Genomic DNA, 16,689 nt, shown 5'->3' with positions numbered 1-16,689 from the left:
TATAGGAAATATTTTATTGTCATGTAAAGTATAAGAATATTAATATAGAATGTTTTAAGGTAGGATTTAGTGTAATGCAGGGACCAAGTGTGCAGGCGAGGGTTAAATGGTAAATAGACTGTATTAGCAATAGAAAGTATTATTTGCAGGTGTAGCCGGGGCAGAGTGAGGTACTTTGGTAGTCTAGAGACCGAGCACAGTGGCAGGAGCAGTGGGTGAGTTAGGCAGACAGGCCAGAGAAAGTCAGGGGATTTCTGCATATGGGTTCTTGGGATAGTGAGCTCTGTATTGGGGTCCACCAAGGCCTCTGGAGGTCTCCTCCATTGTGTCTTACTGGCATGGAAAGCCGCTAAGGCAAGAGACAAGGAACGCAGAAGTCAGACTCGGCTGCTGGAGGGATAATACCCAGAGCGAGAGCTATACAGAAGGTTATTCCATAGAACAGCGGCAGCACAACAGTACCTCAAGAGGAAAATGGCATGTCTGTCCTGGAAAGGTTGTTATGAAGGTGTCTGGTCCTGGAACGTTTATTCTGAAGGTATCTCCCATGAAGACTGTATGCTGAATAAAGAGTTTGTGTTTGAGTTATAAGGAGACTTTTTCTGTGATGTGTTGCCCAACTACATTTATGATGGTGACCCACGACGGGGTGGTGGACGAGCTGCTGAAATAAGTGTTGCACCCCTCAGCCGGGATGGAACATATGCACAACACCAGATTGAAGGAGAGTGGAGCTCTGTTGGCCATCACCCGGGTCCCCCTTCATAAGAACCATGTGTTGGTAGACCATCATTACTCCAGCACATACTCCATCACCAGTAAATTAGCCCAGTTGAAACCGAAAATTTGACTATACATGGAACAAGTATGGCTGACATACCTTGTCCTTTCTTCATGTTGCCGTTTCTCTATGTTTGGAGTCTCATTCTCTCCAGAGAATGGGGACATGGGGAGGACACTAGATATGTTGACTATACATGTACCAAGTATTAATACTTTACGTTTTAGCTGAAGGATTTGTTTAATCTAAAAATTTTGGGTAGAAGAACATGTTTTGTTTTTTGGGGGGTAGAGAGGAGTGATATCACAATGTCTACAGCATATTGGCACAAAATATTGAAAAACTAAATTCCAGTAAAAGTGCCACTCATCACCCTCCACCCTGCATAGTAAATAAACATTTCAGACTGATTCACCCCTTGATGAATGACTATTGAATAAGCATAATCTTATTCTAGTATTGGAAATTTTTTTTGCTTCATTTATATATTTTAACATTTACAGTGGGTACGGAAGGTATTCAGACCCCTTTAAATTTTTCACTCTTTGTTTTGTTGCAGACTAGAGATGAGCGAACCGGTCGCGGTTCGGCTCGAGGTGGTTCGCCGAACGGAGGTCTCGTTCGAGTTCAGTTCGTCGAACGTTCGACGAACCGAACTCGAACGTATAGGCTATAATGGGAGGCAATCACAAACACATAAAAATGCATTATAAATGTACACAAACAGTTAATAAACATTGCCATAACACTTACCGGTCCTCGCGATCCCTTCTGCACTCTGTCTCCTGCCGCTATTCCATCCGATGATCGCTGAATCCTCCCGGTGACCTGCACTGCCAGCAGAGATGCAGGACCTATCGTGACGTCAAAATAGCCATGTGACCAGTCATGTGGCTATTATCTCATTGGCTACAGACTGGTCACATGACTATGACACGTCATGTAGGACCTGCGAGTGCATCTCTCCGGTACACGGTGCACATATGTGTATCGCCGTGTACCGGCGACATGCTCTAGCACACGGTCGACTCCCTGTTCCGTTAGGGACCGGCTGACACAGCCGGTCATTAACGGAGATCACCGTTGCCATAGCAACGCAGTTAGCGGTGACGTCACCGCTAACCGCGGCTCCGAGAGCACCGTTGCTATGGTAACGCGTCTGTCAGCGTTACCGCTAGCAGCCAGCAGTGATCACTCACGGAGTGAAGGCTGCACGCTGCTGCACGATTGTAGTGAGCATTGTAGTGAGGATGGAGGTTCCCCAGCCCCAAGTGATGAGCTGGTGAATCTCATCCTTCCTCACTACAATCGTCACTACTACTACACTAGAAAGAAAGAAGACAGAAGAGCAGGGTCGTGGAGGGCTGACAGGGGGTAATAAAGATGGAGTCTCTAATGTGTCTGTGTATTTATTTCTATTAAAGTATTTTTCCTCTGTGTGGTGTCTTTTTTTTAACCCTTTATTGGAGATTCTTAATGGCCGGGTCAAACGTGCCTGACATTAAGAATCTCTGGCTTAATACTGGCTAGTAAATCAAAGCCAGTATTAACTCATGATTACCCAACAAGCCACCCGGCTCCAGGGCTGTTGGAAGAGTTGGATACAGCGCCAGATGATGGCGCTTCTATGAGAGCGCCATTTTCTGGGACGGCTGCGGACTGAAATCCGCAGCAGAGGCGCCCACAAACCTCGGGCTAACCTGTGCTGCGGATTCCAATCCCCAGCTGCCTAGTTGTACCCGGCTGGACACAAAAATAGGGCGAAGCCCACGTCATTTGTTTTTTAATTATTTCATGAAATAAGTGAAATAATTAAAAAAAAACGGGCTTCCCTATATTTTTGGTTCCCAGCCGGGTACAAATAGGCAACTGGGGGTTGGAGGCAGCCCGTGGCTGCCAGCTGTACCTGGCTAGCATACAAAAATATGGCGAAGCCCACGTCATTTTTTTGGTGGGCAAAAAACTTCTGCATACAGTCCTGGATGGAGTATGCTGAGCCTTGTAGTTCTGCAGCTGCTGTCTGCTCTTCTACATACAGACAGACAGCAGCTGCAGAACTACAAGGCTCAGCATACTCCATCCAGGACTGTATGCAGAATTTTTTTGCCCCCTGAAAAAATTATGTGGGCTTCGCCATATTTTTGTATGCTAGCCAGGTACAGCAGGCAGGTACGGCTGCCCCCAACCCCCAGTTGCCTATTTGTACCCGTCTGGGAACCAAAAATAAAGGGAAGCCCTTTTTTTATTATTTCATGAATTTCATGAAATAATTAGAAAACAAATGACGTAGGCTTTGCCCCATTTTTGTGTCCAGCCAGGTACAACTAGGCAGCTGGGGATTGGAATCCGCACCACCGGTTGGCCTGAGCTTTCTGGGCCCCACTGCTGCGAATTGCAGTCTGCAGCCACCTCAGAAAATGGCATTTTCATAGAAGCGCCATCTTCTGGCGCTGTATCCAACTCTTCCAGCACCTGCCTGCTATACCTGGCTAGCATACAAAAATATGGCGAAGCTCACGTCCTTTTTTTGTAGTTTTTTGGCAAAAAAAATAAAAAATGCTTCCCTGGATTTTCCATTGCCAGTGAAGGTAACACCAAGCAGTGGGGGTTAGCAGCCAGTAGCTGCTTGGATTACCCTTAGCTAGCAATACAAAAAATGCAGCGGGAGCCCATATATATTTTTTTTAATTATTTATTTAAATAACTAAAAATAAAATGGGCTTCCCTGTATTTTGATTGCTGGACATCACAGTGCTGTAAAAATAAATCTTTAAAAAAATGACGTAGCGCTCCGCGGTATTTTTGATTCTCAGCGCAGATAAAGCAGACAGCTATGGGTTGCCACCCCCATCTGCCTGCCGTTACCTTGGTTGGCAATCAAAATACAGGGAAGCCCATTAATTTTTTCTATTTAAAAAATAGTTAAAAAAAATAAATTACGTTGGGTCCCCCCATTTTTGATAGCCAGCTAGGGTAAAGCAGACGGCTGTAGCCTGAAAACCACAGCTGGCAGCTTTACCGTGGTTGGGGATCCAATGTGGAGGTCCCCTCAGGCTCTTTTTTATAATTATTTTATAAATATTAATAATTACACAATAAAAGTAGGGTCCCCCCCAAATTGGATCACCAGCCAAGGTAAAGCGGACAGCTGTGGTCTGGTATTCTCAGGGTGGGAAGGTCCATAGTTATTGGGCCTTCACAGCCTAAAAATAGCAGGCCGCAGGCACCCCAGACGTGGCGCATCCACTAGATGCGCCAATCCTGGCGCTTCACCCCAGCTCATCCCGTGCCCTGGTGCAGTGGCAAACGGGGTAATAAATCGGGTTGATACTAGCTGTAAAGTCACCTGAGATCAAGCCCAGCAGTTTGTGATGTCATGGCGTCTATTAGATACCCAACATCATAAACTGTCAGTACTAACAAAAACAAAAAATCGACAAAAGAAATTTATTTGAAAAAACAGTCCCCAAAACATTTCCTCTTTCACCAATTTATTGTAAGAAAAAAAATAAAGGGGTCCCACGACGACTCTGGACCGTCTAGAATATGGGGGGGAGACACTCAGGGAACGTATCCCCCATTTTCTAGGAGTGCGGACCCTTCATGTGAGGAGTGTGGGTGCAATGAATCTGCACTCACTCTCCCCGGGTCCACAGCAGCAGAGTCCATGTCGTAATGGTTGCTACCAAAGCTGCAATGCCCTTCTCATGAGGTAAGGGCATGCCTAATCAGGAGAACTACTGTAGAGGAAGCTCTGCTCACTGGTATATAGGTGCTCAGAGGTAATAATAGATAAAATTAGTGAGTAACCTCGGCACTCTAAATCTCCCAGACTAAGTCAGTAAGTCCCAATGGATAGTAATGCAAAATCACTCTTTATTGGTCCGTATTAAGAACATTTTTTTTTCATAAGCATATATGTTTTTGTCCAAAACAAGTTACAAATGACGTTTCGGCCTGAGCCTTTGTCAGATTGGACTTATCTGCATGTAATCATGAAAAATGACAATAATCAGTATCACATAAGAGTGAGAGAACAATAACATAAACTCGAACAATGTAGAGGTACAATTGGGATGCAGCAAAAAAATTGCAACACAGCAAGAAATGAAACACATGATACAAATGTCATAATACAGTACAAGGACAATATAGTAATGACAAATATGGGGTCAGAGTAGGCTTAGACAGCTCTGGTACGAAAGAGATGTCAATCATAAAGTAACATGTGCAGTAGGTGTAGAGCTACAGTAAGCATGGCAGAGCTAATGGGTAGACTGACCATAGAAAAAGAACGGAGAAAAAGTGGAGAAAAAGTGGAGAAAAAGTGGAGCATAAGAGGAGAAAAAGTGGAGAAAAAAGTGGAGAAAAAGTGGAGAAAAAGTGGAGCATAAGAGGAGAAAAAGTGGAGAAAAAAGTGGAGAAAAAGTGGAGAAAAAGTGGAGCATAAGAGGAGAAAAAGTGGAGAAAAAAGTGGAGAAAAAAGTGGAGAAAAAGTGGAGAAAAAGTGGAGCATAAGAGGAGAAAAAGTGGAGAAAAAGTGGAGAAAAAGTGGAGATTAGGAGGAGAAAAAGGGGAGAAAAAGTGGAGCATAAGAGGAGAAAAAGTGGAGAAAAAGTGGAGAAAAAGTGGAGAAAAAGTGGAAAAAAAAATGGAGAAAAAGTGGAGAAAAAGTGGAGAATAAGAGGAGAAAAAGTGGAGAAAAAGTGGAGAATAAGAGGAGAAAAAGTGGAGCATAAGAGGAGAAAAAGTGGAGCATAAGAGGAGAAAAAGTGGAGAAAAAGTGGAGAATAAGAGGAGAAAAAGTGGAGAAAAAGTGGAGAAAAAGTGGAGCATAAGAGGAGAAAAAGTGGAGAAAAAGTGGAGAAAAAAGTGGAGAAAAAGTGGAGAAAAAGTGAAGCATAAGAGGAGAAAAAGTGGAGAAAAAAGTGGAGAAAAAGTGGAGAAAAAGTGGAGAAAAAGTGGAGCATAAGAGGAGAAAAAGTGGAGAAAAAGTGGAGCATAAGAGGAGAAAAAGTGGAGAAAAAGTGGAGCATAAGAGGAGAAAAAGTGGAGAAAAAAGTGGAGAAAAAGTGGAGAAAAAGTGGAGCATAAGAGGAGAAAAAGTGGAGAAAAAGTGGAGAAAAAGTGGAGAAAAAGTGGAGAAAAAGTGGAGCATAAGAGGAGAAAAAGTGGAGATTAAGAGGAGAAAAAGTGGAGAAAAAGTGGAGCATAAGAGGAGAAAAAGTTGAGAAAAAAGTGGAGAAAAAGTGGAGAAAAAGTGGAGCATAAAAGGAGAAAAAGTGGAGAAAAAGTGGAGAAAAAGTGGAGAAAAAGTGGAGCATAAGAGGAGAAAAAGTGGAGAAAAAAGTGGAGAAAAAGTGGAGAAAAAGTGGAGAAAAAGTGGAGCATAAGAGGAGAAAAAATGGAGATTAAGAGGAGAAAAAGTGGAGAAAAAGTGGAGCATAAGAGGAGAAAAAGTGGAGAAAAAAGTGGAGAAAAAGTGGAGAAAAAATGGAGCATAAGAGGAGAAAAAGTGGAGAAAAAGTGGAGAAAAAGTGGAGAAAAAGTGGAGCATAAGAGGAGAAAAAGTGGAGATTAAGAGGAGAAAAAGTGGAGAAAAAGTGGAGCATAAGAGGAGAAAAAGTGGAGAAAAAGTGGAGCATAAGAGGAGAAAAAGTGGAGAAAAAGTGGAGAAAAAGTGGAGCATAAGAGGAGAAAAAGTGGAGAAAAAAGTGGAGAAAAAGTGGAGAAAAAGTGGAGCATAAGAGGAGAAAAAGTGGAGAAAAAGTGGAGAAAAAGTGGAGAAAAAGTGGAGCATAAGAGGGGAAAAAGTGGAGAAAAAAGTGGAGAAAAAGTGGAGAAAAAGTGGAGAAAAAGTGGAGCATAAGAGGAGAAAAAGTGGAGATTAAGAGGAGAAAAAGTGAAGAAAAAGTGGAGCATAAGAGGAGAAAAAGTGGAGAAAAAGTGGAGCATAAGAGGAGAAAAAGTGGAGAAAAAGTGGAGAAAAAGTGGAGCATAAGAGGAGAAAAAGTGGAGAAGAAAGTGGAGAAAAAGTGGAGAAAAAGTGGAGAAAAAGTGGAGAAAAAGTGGAGATTAAGAGGAGAAAAAGTGGAGAAAAAGTGGAGCATAAGAGGAGAAAAAGTGGAGAAAAAAGTGGAGAAAAAGTGGAGCATAAGAGGAGAAAAAGTGGAGAAAAAGTGGAGAAAAAAGTGGAGAAAAAAGTGGAGAAAAAAGTGGAGAAAAAGTGGAGCATAAGAGGAGAAAAAGTGGAGAAAAAAGTGGAGAAAAAGTGGAGAAAAAGTGGAGCATAAGAGGAGAAAAAGTGGAGAAAAAAGTGGAGAAAAAGTGGAGAAAAAGTGGAGAAAAAGTGGAGCATAAGAGGAGAAAAAGTGGAGAAAAAGTGGAGCATAAGAGGAGAAAAAGTGGAGAAAAAGTGGAGAAAAAGTGGAGAAAAAAGTGGAGAAAAAGTGGAGAAAAAGTGGAGAAAAAGTGGAGAATAAGAGGAGAAAAAGTGGAGAAAAAGTGGAGCATAAGAGGAGAAAAAGTGGAGAAAAAGTGGAGAAAAAAGTGGAGAAAAAAGTGGAGAAAAAAGTGGAGCATAAGAGGAGAAAAAGTGGAGAAAAAAGTGGAGAAAAAGTGGAGAAAAAGTGGAGAAAAAGTGGAGCATAAGAGGAGAAAAAGTGGAGAAAAAAGTGGAGCATAAGAGGAGAAAAAGTGGAGAAAAAGTGGAGAAAAAGTGGAGAAAAAGTGGAGAAAAAAATGGAGAAAAAGTGGAGAAAAAGTGGAGAAAAAGTGGAGAAAAAGTGGAGAATAAGAGGAGAAAAAGTGGAGAAAAAGTGGAGAATAAGAGGAGAAAAAGTGGAGAATAAGTGGAGAAAAAAATGGAGAAAAAGTGGAGAAAATAATGGCGAAAAAGTGGAACACCCTTTGGTACCTTTCATGTGGCACTAAGGGGTGCTTAGCTTTGTATTTAGCCAAAAAAATGAAAAAAAAATGACGTAGGGTTCCCCCTAGTTTTGTAGCCAGCTAGGGTAAAGCAGACGGCTGCAGCCTGCAGACCACAGCTGGCAACCTCACCTTGGCTGGTAATCCAAAACTGAGGGCACCCCACGCTGTTATTTTAAATTAAATAAATAATTAAAAAAAAAAACACGTAGGGGTCCCCTAAAATTGGATCACCAGCCAAGGTAAAGCAGACAGCTGGGGCCTGATATTCTCAGACTAGGGAGGTCCATGGTTATTGGAATCTCCCCAGCCTAAAAATAGCAGGCCGCAGCCGCCCCAGAAGTGGCGCATCCATTAGATGCGCCAATCCTGGTGCTTCGCCCCAGCTCATCCCGCGCCCTGGTGCGGTGGCAAACGGGGTAATATATGGGGTTAATACCAGATGTGTAATGTCACCTGGCATCAAGCCCTGGGGTTGGTGAGGTCAGGCGTCTATCAGATACCCGACATCACCAACCCAGTCAGTAATAAAAAAAATAGACGACAAACACATTTTTATTTGAAAAAACACTCCCCAAAACATTCCCTCTTTAACCAATTTATTAGAATGAAAAACAAATCCAGGTCTGGTGTAATCCAAGGGGTTGCCATGACGATCCACACTGTCCCAGTCAATGAAGAGCAGAATGTTCCCCATTGGCTGGGAGAGCAGTGCAGTGACCTGAGCTAACATCAATGGGTCAGCCCAGGTCACTGCAGGGGATGACAAGTGCTGCTGTCAGCGAGGTACATTACCTGCGCTGATCTCCAGCACTGCCGACAGCCCCTGTCACTGAGGTCAATGACCGGCGCCTTCACATCAAGTATCGCGAGAGGTCCGTGACGTCTCGGGTGGGAAGCGAGAGGTGATGTGACAAGCGGCGGCCATGGAGGACAGTGACAGCGCTGAGGTCTGGATGGCGGGACTTCATCACCGCAGGTAAGCCGAGCGGGGGGGGGGGAAGGGGGGGTGCGTGTGTGAGAGTGTGTGTGTGTGTGTGTATATGTATGTATACATGCTGCGGGCAGGAGGGGGCGGAGCGAGCTGAGCGGGAAGTGTGGGCTTCCTGCACGTAACTAAGATAAACATCGGGTTACTAACCAAGCGCTTTGCTTGGATACCCGATGTTTATCTTGGTTACCAGCTTGTGGCAGGCTGCCAGCGATGGCTCCTGCACACTGTAGCTGTAAAAAGCCCTGCTTTTTGCTGCTAGAACCGTTCTCGAACGTTTCTAGAACTATCGAGCTTTTAGCAAAAAGCTCGAGTTCTAGTTCGATCTCGAACAGCCCAAAAATCACTCGAGCCTAGAACTGGAGAACCTCGAACCTCGAACCGCGCTCAACTCTATTGCAGACATTTGGTAAATTCAAAAACGTTCATTTTTTTTCTCATTAATGTACACTCTGCACTCTATCTTGAAAGAAAAAAAAGAAATATAGAATTTTTTGCAAATTTTTTAAACAAGAAAAAGTGAACTATCACATGGTCATAAGTATTTAGACCCTTTGCTCAGGCACACATATTTAAGTCACATGCTGTCCATTTCCTTGTGATCCTCCTTGAGATGGTTCCAGTCCGTCCAGCTGTGTTTAATTAAACTGATAGAACTTGATTTGGAAAGGCACACACCTGTCTATATAAGACCTCACAGCTCACAGTGCATGTCACACCATATGAGAATCATGAGGTCAAAGGCCCAAGGAGCTCAGAGAGAGAATTGTGGCAAGGCACAGATCTGGCCAAGGTTACAAAAGAATTTCTGCAGTACTCAATGTCCCTAGGAGCACAGTGGCCTCCATAATCCTTAAATGGAAGAAGTTTGGGACCACCAGAACTCTTCCTTGACCTGGCCGTCTAGCTAAACTGAGCAATCGTGGGAGAAGAGCCTTTATGAGAGAGGTAGAGAAGAACCTCAAGATCACTGTGGCTGAGCTCCAGATATACAGTAGGGAGATAAGAGAAAGTTGCACAAAGTCAACTATCACTGCAACCCTCCACCAGTTGGGCCTTTATAGCAGAGTGGCCGACGGAAGCCTCTCCTCAGTTCAAGACATATAAAAGCCCACATAGAGTTTGCAAAAAACACATAAAGGACTCCAAGACTATGAGAAATAAGATTTTCTGGTCTGATGAGACAAAGATAGAACTTTTTGGTGATAATTCTAAATGGTATGTTTGGAGAAAACCTGGTACCTCATCCCAGTGAAACATGGTGGTGGCAGCATCATGCCAGGGGGGTATTTTTCAGCTACAGGGACAGGACAACTGGTTGTGTGACGCCCTGGACTAGTCAGGTCGTCCCACGTAGTCACACACACATCAGTCAAACCCCTCCCCGATCAGGTGACAGCAGCCAACCAAGAAACCCTTGTCACCACCCTCCAGGTTTGATGTCCACACCAGGGGGCGGAGCCAGGTGGTTGGCTCCGCCCACCGAGGAGTTCACAGGCCTGGAGGCGGGAAAACAGTCAGTCAAGTTGTAGTGCAGAGTAGAGAGAAGTCAAGTTCAAGGGCAGACCTGTGTCCAGGCCTGCCAGCAGACTACTCTGGTGGCTGGGTTGGAGCCCAGTCATCTGTGGCAAGGAGGCAGATGGTGGTGGTCGTCTGCAGGAGCTGGGATTACAGCCGGTGGAACTGTAGGGACCGGGGTCGGGCGGTGGCCTGCCGGTACCGAACCGGGGAACCGATTGGAAACCGGGCTCCTACGGCAACGGGAAGCGGGCTACTGTTGCTTAGGCATAGCAGTCAAACATTCATACAAAGAGGTGCAGGAGAAAGGCGGAAACCACCAACCTATTCTGGGAAAAGCTGCAGCCGACTGCGGGTCCCGTTCATCACCCCGTTTGGTTTACCAGAGACTCTGGTGTCTTGTGTCATAGTGAGTACACCAGTGCCTTCGGGCCGCGTACCACGCCGCACAGTATCAGTACCCAGCAGGCACCCACTCCCACGCCTCAGCACCTCCCTCGGGCCCCCGGGACCATCGCTCCCCTACCCACGGAGGGGACAACACCAAGCTGCGCAACACCGTCCACGGGAGGCCTAGTTGACGGCAGCGGTGGTGTCCATCTATTCACCACAACCCGTGGGTGGCGTCACAAACTTGCATCCCAAATCAAACCACCGCGGCCCCGGACGGGGAACTCCCTGTCAAGCCCCTGCATGTAGCGCTAACTCCTTTGCAGAGCGACGTGACCCCCAGGTCCATGAGAGGCTCGAGCCACCACCCACCATACGAGCATGGATCTGAGCAGCTGGGCGGTCGCAGCCAAGCCCGCGGGACGGTACAGCTGCAATTGAAGGAAAGATGAATGTGGCCAAGTACAGAGATATCCTGGAAGAAAACCTCTTCCAGAGTGCTCTGGACCTCAGACTTGGACGAAGGTTCACCTTCCAGCAAGACAATGACCATAAGCACAGAGCTAAAATAACAAAGGAGTGGCTTCAGAACAACTCTGTTACCATTCTTGACCAGCCCAGCCAGATCCCTGACCTATATTCAATTGAGCAACTCTGGAGAGACCTGAAAATGGCCGTCCACCAATGTTCACTATCCAACCTGACGGAACTTGAGAGGATCAGCAAGGAAGAATGTCAAAGGATCCCCAAATCCAGGTGTGAAAAACTTGTTGCATCATTCCCAAGAAGACTCATGGCTGTACTAGCTCAAAAGGGTGCTTCTACTCATTACTAAGCAAAGGGTCTGAATTCTTATGACCATGTGATATTTCAGTTTTTCTTTTTTATAAAATTTGCAAAAATTTCTACATTTCTGTTTTTTTTCTGTCAAGATGAGGTGCAGATTGTACATTAATGAGAAAAAAAATGAACTTTTTTGAATTTACCAAATGTCTGCAACGAAACAAAGAGTGCCGTACCCACTGTATGTGCTAATTTGGGATCCATGTTATTACCTTGGTATAACAGACTAAATAATGTAAACTATGAGCACTACCGTAACTTAAAAAAACAAAACAAAACACAAAACCCTTTTACTTATTCATTCACCCATTTTTATGAGAACTGTCTCGGGTCCAGGAACACATAAGAATGTTACAATAGATACTTCAGTCTGAAACGTTTATATATAGAGACCTGGAAGAGTGAAGTACAAAGTGCAATAGATCACAAATTTTAAACAAAAAGAAATTTTTGTTAATCCTAATATACAATTATATTAACACTCTCAGGATTTTCCCAGGTGAAACAGGATGTCTGGACATTATAACAAGCTCAGCAGAGTCACTACAGCGTCTCTCACTAACCGTGAGCTGGCAGTCATATTAAGGAACTTGTAAAGACGGTGTATGTATAACTTTAAGAACATGTTTATGACGTGTTACTAACTTTCTGCATTGTATATATACTGTGATGAATATGTGAGACTATAGTGAGATGTATTTTTCCCACACTGTCTGTACAATCCATATTATATAGCTGGGAAGCAGAAGTGATGGTTTTGTGGAGGCAACATCATCAGCATAGGTGCTTAAAGAGAGCCTGTCAGCATGATTTTGCAATTTAAAGGGAACTTGTCAGGTCCCCTTTGTCCTCCAACCCAGCAGCATTGATATCTGAATGCCCCAAGTCCCTCCCTAGCCATCCCTGTATTCACTAATAAGAATGTTTTTAATAAAACAAACAAAAAACGTATAAACCTCGCTGTCCCTATGCTACTTAAGGCCTTGACTAGTTGCAAGAGCGCTGTTTCCCCAGACTAGTCGGCCCTCTTTCCATGTTATTATGCCCCTGTGGGCATGATAACATGACTTCCACAAGCCGTACTGGAAACACGGACGTGTGAAGAGGGCCTACGGGTGTGTTAAACATGTTGAATCCATAGGTAATTCACAGAACTTTTTAAAATGTGGATATGAAAATGAAAATCGTTTTTTTTCCTCTAAAAGGTTGTTTTAGCCCCAAATTTGTAATTTTCACAATGGATAATAGGAGAAAATGGACCACATAATTTGTTATGCAATTTCTCACAAATGCAGTGATATCCCATTATTGGTCAAAAATTGCTGTTTGGACACATGGTAGGGCTCTAAAATAAAAGAGCGAAAGAGGGCTATTTGACTTTTGGAGCATAAGTTTGTCTGGAATAGATTGTGAATGCAAAGTCGCATTTGCAGAGCCCCTGACATGTCAAAACAGCAGACACCCCCACCTACAAGTGACCACTTTTTAGAAACTAGACCCCTCACAGAATTTAACTAGGGGTGTACAGAGCATTTTTAACCCACAAGTGATTCACAAAATTTTATAACATTTACATGTGAAAGTGGTTCCATCTGCCTCATTATAGTTAGTGGTTCCATTGAGGGTTTTGTGTGAATCATGGTTTTTGGAATTTACATAGAAAATCTGATGCAAGTGCTCAGCAGAGATCACAGGATTATTGTTACTCACTGATTGTGCCTGTTAGATCCTGCCTATAGCAGAATCTAACAGGCCACCATACCCTGGGGTGATCAGATGACCTCTGTGTACCATGGCAATTATCAGCACACATGCTTATGAACATGGGGGAGTCCGTGGTGTGAAAAGGGGTATTATAACCCACATTTAACCACTTAGATACCTTTGTTGTGATTGACAGTAGTATTTAAGGGGTTAATCAGCCTCAATCAGTTCCATAACTGGTTGGGACCGATTCTGCTGGGGGCCAGCCATCATGTACAGTTGTCACCTTTGGGATTGTTACCCTTGGGGTGGTTATTATTCAATTAATTCTCATTGCCGTTTTGAAACAGCGATGAGGGAATAAGGCCCCTTCACAACCGTTTTAATGCGTATCAATTGTTGTTAAGAGGTTAATCACCATTTGATATTTTCTGCTAATTAGATTTCAGTGCACAGTGCATTGGATATCTCCTCTCCGCCAGTGATTTACCAGCCCCTCTGTCAGCCTTCAGTCTGTAAGTGACCTGCTTCCTCTTTTTGAGATCTCAACACTGATCTGTCTTTGAAAGACCTAAAGGGCTGGGGCATCACAGACAGGGAGGAGAAGATATATTTAGTAGAAAACTTCAAATGTTGATAACACAATAACACAAGAACCATGAAGTGAGTTTCTTTATCAAAGGTATGAATGTAATAATGTCATCAGTACTACAGAGCCATTACAGCCATGTCTTTACCTTACATTACAAAATTATACTTAAAGAACTTTTCATCCTGCCTGGACAAAGATTTCATAAAACCCCTGGATCCTCGATATAATAAGATGGGACATTAAGCTGTAGTTTCTCTCTATTTTACTTTAAAAATGTATACTTACAAGATGTCAGCGTTCCCAGGAGGTTCAATCAGCTTAAAGAGGTGGTTTATTACTCTGCAGTAGTGGCCATCTCTCTGTAAAACTGAAAGGGGAGACTTTTTCTAAATACCTTGGTCAGGCAATTCAGTCTCTGAGCTGTGCTATCGCGGTCTGCTTTTCCCCATGAAGTGACTCCCGTGGGCTCAGTGACCTCTGGGATCCGGTGATGTCACATCTATTTCCAGTTGACCTGACATTACTGTGGCGGGCCCCAGTCTTCCTGAGTGACTGGGCTGTGGGCAGTGTTTCACCACTCGTCACAGCCCAGCGCCACATCTCGCATGCACTCTGTTTGTGGTGCTCTGCAGTAAAGGACTGCGCAGGTGATATGCTGGGCTGTGACGCTGGGTTGTAACGAGTGGTGAAACGCGCTCACAGCCCAATCACTCAGGGAGACTGGGGCCGGCCACGGTGATGTCAGGTCAACTGGAAGTTGCCCTGACATCACCGGATCTCAGAGGACATGGAGCCCGGTGGGGGCAGGAGTCACTTTATGGGGAAGAGCGGACCGCGGTGCACTGCTTAGAGGCTGAATTGGCTGATAGTTATTTAGAAAAAGTTTGACAGGGATGTGGTCACTACTGCAGAGTAGTTAACCACCCCTTAAAGAAGAAGAAGTGTTAGAACTGGTAAAAAAAGGCTGTACTGGTGCCAGTCCTAGAACAGGAAGAAAGTAGAGGTGACTGTTCCCCTTTCTGGTAAAAAAAGGATGGTTCTTGGCACACCATTAGAAATCTTAAAAAATAAACAAGGAGGGAGTGCTTATATGGGGGAGATGAAAAAAGTGAACTTTTTAAATCAGTCTCAGCTGAAACAAGAGGATTGAACAGTAAATTAATCTATATTCAACAGGATTGTAACTCTATACGGTCTCCCAGAAATAGATCTATTGGCACACAGGGAAAACAGAACATACTACAACATATCGGGATAGGATCTTGGAGATGGGAATATCCATTTAAATCAGGTCAATACAGTATAAACTTATAACAGACCAGTAAACAATCCATATGATTTCAGTGGGCTGCAGGGGTTGGAAAGCCCTATCCCCCTCGTTGCGCTAGTGCCCTCAATCTCAGAGATTCTTGGGGACAGTACGTGAAGACACTATCCTCCACAGGCTAATTGCCGGGTTGCCTGAAGCTACTCCCCGATCTAGGGTCCTGTACCCTGCCGTGCTTTTGGTCCCGGACCGGTTAATGGGAATATCCATTTAAATCAGGTCAATACAGTATAAACTTATAACAGACCAGTAAACAATCCATATGCCTTCATATGACACTTTGAGAGGCATCGTATTTTCCTATTAAAGAAATACTTTTAGGAAAAATCCCTCCATGTGTATAGGCACATATATTTGTAACTGTAGGTGGACTTGTTAATAACTGAGCCGGTATCTCCAAGAATTACTTCCAAACTTAAACCACAGTGTAAGTGAAAATGGCTTCAGTGTTTTTTCAAGGCTAGTGGACACAGTAGCAAATAACCTTTATCCCTGATCAATGGGGAACAAACAATATGGTGTGAGGAATCCTCTCCCTGCCATTACTTATATGTGCACATTTCAACAATGGGACACAAATGACGCCATTAAGGGCACATTCCTGCTACTAAGTGCTAGGTTCTAATGACATTGACTGCAGTTTCATGTGTAATCATGTGCCATGATTGCTCTTCATAAATAAAACCCTCAATAAATCCATCAGACTTTACTAGAAAACAATAATCCCATGGTGCAAATTCCCACATCAAATTCTCAAATTACCATGCTGATAAAAAGTATCATGGTCTCTAGAAATCCGATCTACATCTCCGCACATAATATGCACTTTCAACTTTTTACATTTTAATTTTTTATTCTTGTTATATATTATAATCACATGTAACTAGGGCAGGGCGGACCCAAATGGTAAAAGTCCGGATCCGCGTGGTTTCACAGTTGCCCGGATGCTGGACCAGGCCCAGGATTCCAGTTATTTGATCCAGATCTCGAAAAATTAAAAAAATAAAGAAAAAAGAAACGAAATAAGAATGAAGCAAGCGTTTTATACTTACCCGGGCTCCGGCCGGCTGTACGCTGCTCCTGTTGCCTACTTCTGCCGCTCATTTCATATGCACAGATTTCCCCACCCTCCGGCCAGCCTGGCATCTGTGATTGGTTGCAGTCAGACGCGCAAGCCTGTGTGACGCGTCTCCCTGCATCCAGTCACCACTCATCACGGCTCATTTATTCTGCACTCACAGCGGGCAACCATGCAGCTCTATGGCCTCTCGCTGTCATATTCAGATGTAGCAGAGCTGAATCACCATGGGACCTTGTGTGGATTACGTCAGACCTGCAGGGTGTGTTGGGGTTAATAAAGTGGTGAAAGAAGGTGTTTTTGAATTTTATTCCAAATAAAGGATTTTTTTGATGTCTGTTTATTTAGGCTACTTTCACACATCAGTTTTTTGCCATCAGGTTCAATCCGGAAAAAAACGGGTAAAACGGATCCGGTACCGCATCCGTTTTTTCCCCATAGACTTGCATTGTTGCCGGATTGTACCGGATGGCTTTGCGTTGCATCCGTTTTTTTCCGGATGCGGCAAAATAATTGAATGCGGCGGCCGGATAGAACG

Source organism: Anomaloglossus baeobatrachus, chromosome 1 (genome assembly GCF_048569485.1).
Source record: "Anomaloglossus baeobatrachus isolate aAnoBae1 chromosome 1, aAnoBae1.hap1, whole genome shotgun sequence".
NCBI lineage: Eukaryota > Metazoa > Chordata > Amphibia > Anura > Aromobatidae > Anomaloglossus > Anomaloglossus baeobatrachus.
This window is presented reverse-complemented; position numbering follows the sequence as displayed.